Source organism: Penaeus monodon, chromosome 6 (genome assembly GCF_015228065.2).
Source record: "Penaeus monodon isolate SGIC_2016 chromosome 6, NSTDA_Pmon_1, whole genome shotgun sequence".
Classification (NCBI taxonomy): Eukaryota; Metazoa; Arthropoda; class Malacostraca; order Decapoda; family Penaeidae; genus Penaeus; species Penaeus monodon.
The window spans coordinates 56,938,480-56,947,901 of record NC_051391.1 but is presented as its reverse complement, the minus strand read 5'-3'; the positions used below and the strand labels follow the sequence as shown (position 1 = coordinate 56,947,901).

The 9,422-nt window shown below is 53.0% G+C and overlaps 1 protein-coding gene across 1 annotated transcript in view; it reads right to left on the bottom strand.

Moving 5' to 3' along the window:
- Window positions 1-6,908, bottom strand: part of LOC119574095 (26S proteasome non-ATPase regulatory subunit 2-like) — a 17,247-nt gene extending 10,339 nt beyond the window's left edge. Inside the window, 1 exon segment of the mRNA XM_037921171.1 lies at window positions 6,904-6,908. The gene's annotated coding sequence lies outside the window, so the exon portion shown is untranslated.
- Window positions 6,909-9,422: the final 2,514 nt, after the last annotated feature.

Genomic DNA, 9,422 nt, shown 5'->3' with positions numbered 1-9,422 from the left:
GGGGGGGGTTAGGAGGGGGTCTTCAAAGAGGGAATGTAAATAAAAAGCCGAAATAACTACAGACCAACAACAACACAGGAGTCAAGCCCAAAAGATCCTCAACCTACAAAATTAATTGCATTAACTGCAGCGCAACCGTTGCATTTGAGCATTCATTTTGCTATTTACATTATACACATATATACGAGAGAGAGAGAGAGAGAGAGAGAGAGAGAGAGAGAGAGAGAGAGAGAGAGAGAGAGAGAGAGAGAGAGAGAGAGAGAGAGAGAGAGAGAGAGAGAGGGGGGGGGAGGAAGAAGAAAAAGAAAGAGAAAAATATGAAAAAAAGAGAAGAAAAAGAAAAAAATAGAAGAAAAAGAAGAAAAGGAAGAAAGAGAAGAAGAAGAAGAAGAAGGAGAAGAAGAAGAAGAAGAAGAAGAAGAAGAAGAATCTAGACCGAGAGGCGGGGAAGGAAATGTAGTCAATTAAGCGGTTCTACAGAACGGGATCTACGATTGTGACGAAAGAGGGAAGCCCGCAGTGATACCAACTGAAACCCAAAGAGTTTGGGTCAACACCTTTAGTGCGGAACATATCGCCGGATCTTTGGATGGTCTCATTTTCTCTCCAAGTCCAATGAAGATTAAAAAAAAAAAAACTCTTCTTCAAATCTTGAAGAAAATCCGCGACTGATCCCTCGACGCCAAGAGAGAAAGAGCCAGTTCCGTCCAGCTTCCTGCCTCACAGAGTACCTTTTCTCCGGCCTCGCCTTCGCCATCGTGTCCTACATAACACTCGCGCCCCACCTCTCCCCTCGCCCTCGCCCTCGCCCTCGCCCCCTCGCTCTTCCCCCCCCTCTTTCTCTTTCTCTCTCTCCTCTTCTGCTTCTTCTCTTTCTCTCTAAGCCTTTCTCTCTCTCTCTCCCTTTCTCTCTCTCTCTCCCTTTCTCTCTCTCTCTCCTTTCTCTCTCTCTCTCCCTTTCTCTCTCTCTCCCTTTCTCTCTCTCTCTCCCTTCTCTCTCTCTCTCTCCCTTTCTCTCTCTCTCTCTCTCCCTTTCACTCTCTCTCTCTCCCTTTCACTCTCTCTCCCTTTCACTCTCTCTCTCTCCCTTTCTCTCCCAGAGTACATATCCACACATTCTTTAGCTTCCTTTCTCGCTCTCACTTCCTCGCCTCTCCTGTCCTCTCCCACGGCCTCCCTTCCCCCTCCCGTCCTCCTCTTTAATACGGGTAATAGTCAAACTCTAGTGCCACCTCCTCCTGTCACTCCCTCCCCTCTCTTGTCTTCACTTCCCTCCTCCTTCATTCGCTTCCACTCCCTCTAACAGCTCCGTCTCCTTCACGCTAGCCTCCCTTTTCATACCTGCACCAGATGGCGATTAAAACATTCATTATTTTCCCTTACCACGAGCCCTCGCTATCCCATCTCTCTGTTCCTCCACAGCACCGACTCACTCACGGCCTCACTCACTCCCTTTCTCGGTGGTTTCAGAGTGCCAGCTGCTTGGACTCCAGCGAGGATTCCCGGGGGCGGGAGAGAGGGAGGGAGAGAGGGAGGGAGGGAGAGGGAGAGTGAACGACGCCGTACAACCCTCCGCAGCGGCACTAGGCCTACGAGCCATTACGAAAATATATGTCATGGCTGCCACATGCCGCTTGGCATCATCTCCTGCCGCACGCCCACGAAACCAGCCTCCGAACGGGTGGCCTCCGCCTTTGCTCCGCCATGCTTCATTAATGGGGAGAGCAGGAAAAGAAGAAAAACAAAAACACGGCCTCAACACGACCTGCTGGGCTTGGCAACTCGACCAAAATCGTCCGGAAAATCAAGCTCCGCCACAGTCATATCTATCTCAGGCAGATAATCCATAACGCTGTATAACTGTAAAGTGAATAATGTGCGCGAAGAGCCAATAAAACGACCTAGAACGGCGAGAAACAGCTGGCTTGTTCTTATTAACCAGGTGGCCTATATACGGCGCGTCCCCAGTAACCCCGCCCAAGCCACGGCACTGTGACGTCACTCAGCTGGCGCACGAGCTTCCCGCACAGTGTCCAGCGCCGAGGCTGCTGCGACGGAGGGCCCTCGCTCTCTCCTGCGGGAGTGAGTGTGCTCCTGCTAATCTTGCTCTTGCGGGGGTCCCTGCCTCTCCGCGGACGAAACAGCTTTCCTGCTCCCGTGTCCCTCGCCTTCACCTCTCCATCTGCCAATCCCCGGCCCCCTCCCTGCCTCCGAACTCCGTCTATCTCGCCTTGGATCTGTGCTACACCGCCTCGCCGAGAACAACACGGCGCGACTTGCCCTCTCGAAATAAACAATGAATCATCGCCCTTCTCCATACTGACATACTGAGCGCGGGGATCGAGAGGCGCCGCGCACTTTCATTCCGCCGGGGAAATGTGGACATGGGTCGCCCATAAAAGTACTGACTGACGCAAAAAGAATGAAAAATGCCATGATCTGATTAGAGAGGAGGGCAGGAGGCAACGAGGGAGAGGGAAAGTAGGTGGAGATGGAGGAAGATGGAATAAATTAAGGAGCGAAGGGGGATGGGAAAATACGAGTCGAGAAAGAAGAGAGAAGTATTGTAGAGTAGAGCAGAGTAGAGAAAAGTGAGGAAAAGAGGAAGCGAGGGAGAAATGCGAGAGAGACAGGAGAATATGATAAGAGAGAGAGAAAGGAGAGAGGAAAATAGAGAGAGGAGAGGAGAGAGTGGAAAGTAGTTGAGGTAAGGAAAGGAAAAGAAAGGAAAGGAAAGGAAAGGAAAGGAAAGAGAGAGAGGGAGAGGGAGAGGGAGAGGGAGAGGGAGAGGGAGGAGGGAGGTGGGAGGGAGAGAGGGAGAGAGAGGGGAGGAGGAGAGGGAGAGGAAGAGGGAGGAGAGAGGGGAGAGGGGGGGAGAGAGAGGAGAGAGAGATGAGGAGAGGGAGAGAAGAGACAGATGTGAGAGAGAGATGAGAGTGTGAGGGGGAGAGCTAGGAGGTACTAGATGAGAAGAGAGGACGAGATGGAGAGAGAGAGAGAGAGAGAGAAGAGGAGAGAGAGAGAGAGAGCAATTAATCCCCGTCCGCCACCGTAGTGCAGATCCTCCTCGCCTGCCAGCGGTCTAAGAGAAAAGGAGGAGAGACGGGAATTTCAGTGCGTCGAAAAACAACTTCCGCAGCCGAGCTCCCTTCTCCAGGGAAAGTAATAATCCCGCTCAAGACGTCTAGTACCCCGAAGGAGCCATCCGTGAGGTGAGGTGGCGCTTTCCCCTCTCCCTTTCTCTCTCCCTCCCCCCTTGCCCCACCTTCTCCCTCGCACTCCCCTTCCCTCCCCCCTCCTTCTCCCGCCCGATATCACCCCCTTCCCCTCTCCTCTCCCCTTCCCCTTTCTCTCTCCCCTCCCATCTCATCCCCATCCCCTCCCACCCCCATCCCGTCACCGCCGTCTGCAGCTCCGCCGGCAGGGGAGGGAATCGACACTCGGAAGAGCCCCTTCGGCGCTCTCCTGGACCTGACCTGACCTCCGAGACGACCTCCACCCCCTTCGAACCTCCCCTCGCAGAGCGTCACCTGCCTGGCAACAAGCAAAATGCCACCTGTAGAAATATAAGCCAAACCGGTGACAGGCTGGTGCGAGGAGGCCGACTGGTCCCCCCCCCCCGCGTTCCACCAAACTTTTTCCGCTTATCTGATCATTTCGTTTCGTTATTTAACTTCTTAAAGTGCGCCCCGTGGATCTGTATATGTATATTTTCTATCTCTATGCTATCCCCTTGTCATTAAACCTCCGTCTCATAACTTCATTTCCTCTTCCTCTTTCTTTCTCTTCTTCTCCCTCCCCCCTATCCCGCTCTTTTTCCCCCATTTATCGGGAAAATTCCCTTCCCGGAACAGGAATAAATCCCCGGATGACCCCGATTCCTTTTTCCTCCCTTTTCTTATCTCTCTCCGCCTTCTAATTGCACCGAGAAGCAGGACATTTTTTGCCCTCGTTCCGAGGCCTATCGGCTAGGCCTACGAGCCCCTAATTCCGAGGCTCGTGTTCCTTGGCCTCATCCGACGCTCTCCTGAAGGCTAGGGAATGCATGGACGTCTCGGGCCCGTCTGTATGAAAACCCGTTCTTCCGGTTTTTGCCGGCTCCGCTACGGTTGCGTCTATACCCCTTCTCTCGATCTTGCCCCCGCCTTCTCTCTTTCTCTTTCTCTACTCTCCTCTCCTCTCTCTCCCTTCCTCCCTCTCTGAAAGTTCCTGTCCTTCTCCCCTCTTCCCCCCCCTCCACGCCCTTTCCCGCCCGCAGCACCCTCGGCGTCGGTTGCATGTCCCTCCGCCATAGCCATGAACCGGCGGCCCACAGACGCCCGCCCCGCCCGCCTTCGCTCGACATTACCTCACTCTCTCCACCTCTATAAGTACAGACAGTCTATTCTTTCGAAAATGTGTAAATAAAACACGATTTAGCGTGAAGAAAAACGTGAAGATTAGGAAAGTACGAGGCTCCCAGCGCGTCGCCAAGTCACCCACAGAGCCTGGCAACATCCAACCGCCATGGACAAGCAGCTCACTTCGGTTCCACTTATAAATAGCCCACACCTCTAACCTCCGCCACGCCTCCCCGTCCCTCTTCCATTCCCAAACCGAATTTATCAGGGCCGCTATAATCATGTAATGATACGTAACAACGGCATAATAAGCCTAAATCAAAACGGAATCGAGGGGGCTGCGGGAGTGACCGAGGCGACCGCGCGCGAGAAACCTTAACCTTAAACGAGGAGGCAGACGACCGCAATGGCGACGTTCCTCTCCAGGGCTGAGAGCTCTCCGGTCGAGTTCATTACGAGGACGGCATCCCGCGTCCCGAGCCTCTCGGCCACCCTGGCCAAAACGCCCTCATGCTGTATCCGCTTTCTACGGAATCATAAGCATTTCCCAGGAATAAATACACAGAATTCCTGTGCATTCTTCGTTTCTTTTCAGCTCATTCTATTCTATTCTATTCTATTCTATTCTATTCTATTCTATTCTATTCTATTCTATTCTACTCTCCTCTCCTCTCTCCTCACTCCGCGATTTCTATTCCACAGAATCCGAGTATCAATGCACTTTCAAGGAAAACAACGAAACGCACCGATAACCATTTCACACTACAGTCCATTAGCCCGGACCCTCGCCCATGACAGCGCTCGACATTCACATTTTATCGCTAGCTTACTCACAGCCCATGACACCGCGCTGCCTATCCGACCGCCCACTAGCGTCTACCCTGCTTTCGAAAATTAATTTCCCTTGTCCTGTCCTGTCAATCTCATTTTGCGTTCACAGGCATAATAACAGCCGAAAGCGTTCTTCTGTTTACTATACAAAGAACTAGTATCATATTACAATACCGTCCTCAAAAGGTATGTCCATAACTAATAAAAAAAGTATATTATTTAAATAAAAATAAAATAAAATAAAGAGAATAAAAAGTAACTAACCCAAAAAAATCGAACAAGCAACATACAACACATTCATAATAACGACCATAAACATTCTTCTTAGCAGGCAAACACCAAGTATCACATTACGGTGAAAATAACCTCCTTAACAATAATATATTAACTCCAACAACTGGAAAAAAAATGAAACACATAAAAACTTAAAAAAAAAAAAACACCACGCCCGTTTGTTTCTTGTGATTAAGATATTCAGAGACGAAACAGTGTCTCAGACAGGGACGGTAGGTAGGCTAGGAATGAGGTATCTCCCCTGTAAACAATAAGATTTACACGCAGATAAAAGGCACAGGCTACAGTCTCTCAGGTAAGGAGGAGGGGATATTGAAGAGAGAAAGGGAAGGGGCCGGCAAGAGAATGGGGGAGATAGACTGATAGGTGTGTAGGTGTGCGTTTAGAGGTGTTTATGTGTGCGTATGAATGAATGAATAAAATAAATAACATAAATAAATAAATAAATAAATAAATAAATATATAGACAGAGAGAGAGAGAGAGAGAGAGAGAGAGAGAGAGAGAGAGAGAGAGAGAGAGAGAGAGAGAGAGAGAGAGAGAGAGAGAGAGAGAGAAGGAAAGAAACACGAGAAGCAGAAGAGAAGTGTGGTATAGTCCTACGCTAAGCACAAGTCTTAGGCCCTGGTGCCCCTCCCCATCCCCCTCCCCCTCTCCCTCCACTCCCCTCCTCTCCCCCTCACTCTCCACTCCCCTCCCCCCCTCCCCCAGAGCCCAGGCTGGTTATCACGAGCTAATTACCTGAACGACAACACATCTCCCCCGCCGGCCCCGCTTCTCCCCGCTTCTCCCCGCTCGCGTCCAGGGCTTCGCTTCGGCTTAATTAGATATGGTTTTGCGGTTTTCTGATGTTCCTTCGGATGTTTTGTCTCTTTAAAGAGGTTTGGGGGGGGGGGGGGAGACGGACGTTAAAATAGTGTGTATGTCTGTCTGTCTGACCCTGTTCCCCTCCCCCGCCCGCGCCTTCTATATCTATGGGGGGTGCGGGGTGGAATCATATTTTCCAGTGTGTCGTTCGCAAAGCACTAAGTTTGTGGCGAGAGCGGTAGTCTTCCCCCTTCCCCCCTCCCCTCCCTCCATCCCTCCCCCTTCCCCCTCTTCCCCTTTCGCTTCACCATTTCCATTTTTATCCCATTTCATTATTTTCGATACGCCTCCGCCTCCATTAAGCCGTCCACCACTCGCCGCGAGGAGAGAAACTGACCACTGGATGACCTCGTCTCGCTCGCCCTCCTCAACGCCCCCCCCCCCGCTCCCCCTCCATCTCTATCTCCAGCTCCGTCTTCCTTCCCCGCTCCCTCTCATCCCCCCCCCCTCTCTCTCCTCTTTCTCCTTCCCCCTTTCCTTCTACTATTACCCTCTCCTTTTCGCTTTCCTTCTCCCTCTCCCCCCTTTCCCCTCCCACCCTCTCCCCGCCGCCTTCCCGCTGCCAACAGGTACCCTCTTTGAAACGAGACGCCACCGCAGTCGGCAAGTAAACACAAAATCCGTGTTGTTTCGAGTCGAAGCTGCTTCGTCAAAAATAAGAAGCGTTTCGGATGTTCAGAGAGTCTTGGCTATTTCAATTCCGTCCCTCTCCCTCTCCTTTTCCTTCTCCTCCTCCTTCTTCTTCTTCTTCTTTTCTTTTTCCGTTTCCTTTTCCTTTATCTTTTTCATTTCCTTTTCCTTGGGATTCCCAACCGAATTTTCCCCGATGTAACTGTGTTATCTATGCGTGATAACCCTCGTTCCCAACGCCTCGCCTGCCCTCCCACCCCGCGGCCCTGGAGCCCTGAGCTGGCCCTTCTTCCCTCTCCCTGACTCCTGCGGCACGAGCGGCCTCCTCGTCAGGAAGTCCCGCCACACGCTTGCACTTTCTCCTCGTCTTCAGGAGTCTAGAGTTTCATAGCATCTGTAGGCCAGCGGAGGCGGCGGTGGCGTGTTGGATGGAGGGGAGGAGGGGACGGGAGGGGTGGGGAGGGGATGCGCTCGTCGGGTCAAGCACTCCCCCCCCTCTACCCCTTCACCCTCCTTCCACCCGCCCCCAACCCGAATCTCCTGACCTGGCCTCGTACCTGTGACCGCCGACGCACAAACAAACCCGCGGCGCCGTTTTATGGAGATAAAATTTCCGAGTGTCTCTCCTCTCAACCCTTTTCCTCTTTGCCCTCCCTTCCTCCCTTCCCACCTTCCTCGCTTCCTCCCTTCCCACCTTCCTCCCTTCTCGCCCTCCCAGCTGGCCTACTAAAATGGAGGCCGCGACACGCCTACGCAGGAGGGATTTACATACAAAAAGATTCGTGAGATTAGCGCTCTTCCTCCTGCCTCCGAGCGGCGCGGGAGACGAGGCTGAAGCAGCGACTCCTCGCGTGGAGGGAAAGCGCTCCCTGCGCAGCGATAGCGGTGGGGGTGGTGGTGATGGAGGAGGAGGAGGAGGAGGAGGAGGAGGAGGAGGAGGAGGAGGAGGAGGAGGAGGAGGAGGAGGGAGTGGAGGGGAGGAGGAGGAGGAGGAGGAGGATGGAGGTGGAGGAGTGGGGGGTGGGGGCGGGCGGCGGATGGTGAAGGAGAGATGTAAAAGCGAGTAAAAGACGAGATGAAGAAAAAAAACACAGAAAGCGAGAGCAGAGCCGACAGCGAAGAGCCTGCGCCCGAGGCGCCCCCGACGAAAAGCGCAAACAACCGAGAGAGAGAGAGAGAGAGAGAGAGAGAGAGAGAGAGAGAGAGAGGAGAAGAGAGAGAGAGAGAGAGAGAGAGAGAGGAGAGAGAGAGAGAGATGAGAGGAGAAGAGAGAGAGAGAGAGAAGAGGAGAGAGAGAGAGAAGAGAGAGAGAGAGAGAGAGAGGGAGAGAGAGAGAGAGGGAGAGAGAGAGGGAGGGAGAGAGAGAGGGAGAGACGCCACGAAGGACCCCTCCGAGCGCCCCCGAAAGACAGCCCTGCCTCGATCAGCCTTCCTCCTTCGGCAAAACGTCGTGCAAACAAACAGGCCGTTTCCCTCGCCTCCACAAAGACGAGAAGCGAAGACCCGAGATTAAAGCGAAGGAGCGGAGAGCACGCGGCCCGAGCTTCCCTTGAACCGCAGCCGCAACTTCCTTCGCGGCAAGCGTCATTATCGGAGGATTCGATCCAGGCTCTCACACGGAGCGCGAGGCAGGATCTCAAGGCGCTCGGAGGCTGTGGGCGACGCGGACGGAGGGGAAGGAGGGAGGGAGGGGGGATGGGGAGGAGGGGGGGAGGAGGAGGAGGAGGAGGAGGAGGAGGAGGAGGAGGAGGAGGAGGAGGAGGAGGAGGAGGAGGAGGAGGAGGAGGAGGAGGAGGAGGAGAAGGGAGAGGGAGGAAAGGAGGAGGAGGGAGAGGGGGGAGAGGGTGAAGCCCCCAGGCCGCCTCAGGCTGTTTGTCCCGCCAGGATTTCCCTTTCTCTCTTTCATCTTCTGTATTTTGCCCAAGATTTCTCCTTTCTCCTTATCGCCTTTCTTGCTCATTCTTCCCCTTCCCCATTCTCTTTCCTTTCTGTCCCTGCTTCTTCCTCTCTTCGTCTCGCATCCCCACCCCCTCTTTTCCTCCCTTCCTTTCCTCCCTCCCTTCCCTCCCTTCCCTTCCCTTCCCTTCCCTTCCTTCCCTCCCCCTTTCCCTTCCCTTCCTTCCCTCCACGCTCCGATACCCTAAATCCCGCATTCGATTTCCTCGCCAATGGAAACGATTACTCTCGCCGTTAACTGTCTCCTTCCATCCCGGAGAAATCGCGGGAGAATGCACGCATGCGCACCAGCGCGTGCCTGACGCGTCCGTGCCGCTTAGGATGGAGATCGACAGGTCGCGGAGAGCAAGAGGAGGCAAGAGGGGGCCCAGACAGGTGCAGGTAGATAGATAGATAGATAGATAGATAGATAGATAGATAGATAGATAGATAGATAGATAGAGATTAATGGGCTACGAGGAAGTGAAGGGTGATATATATATATATATATATATATATATATATAT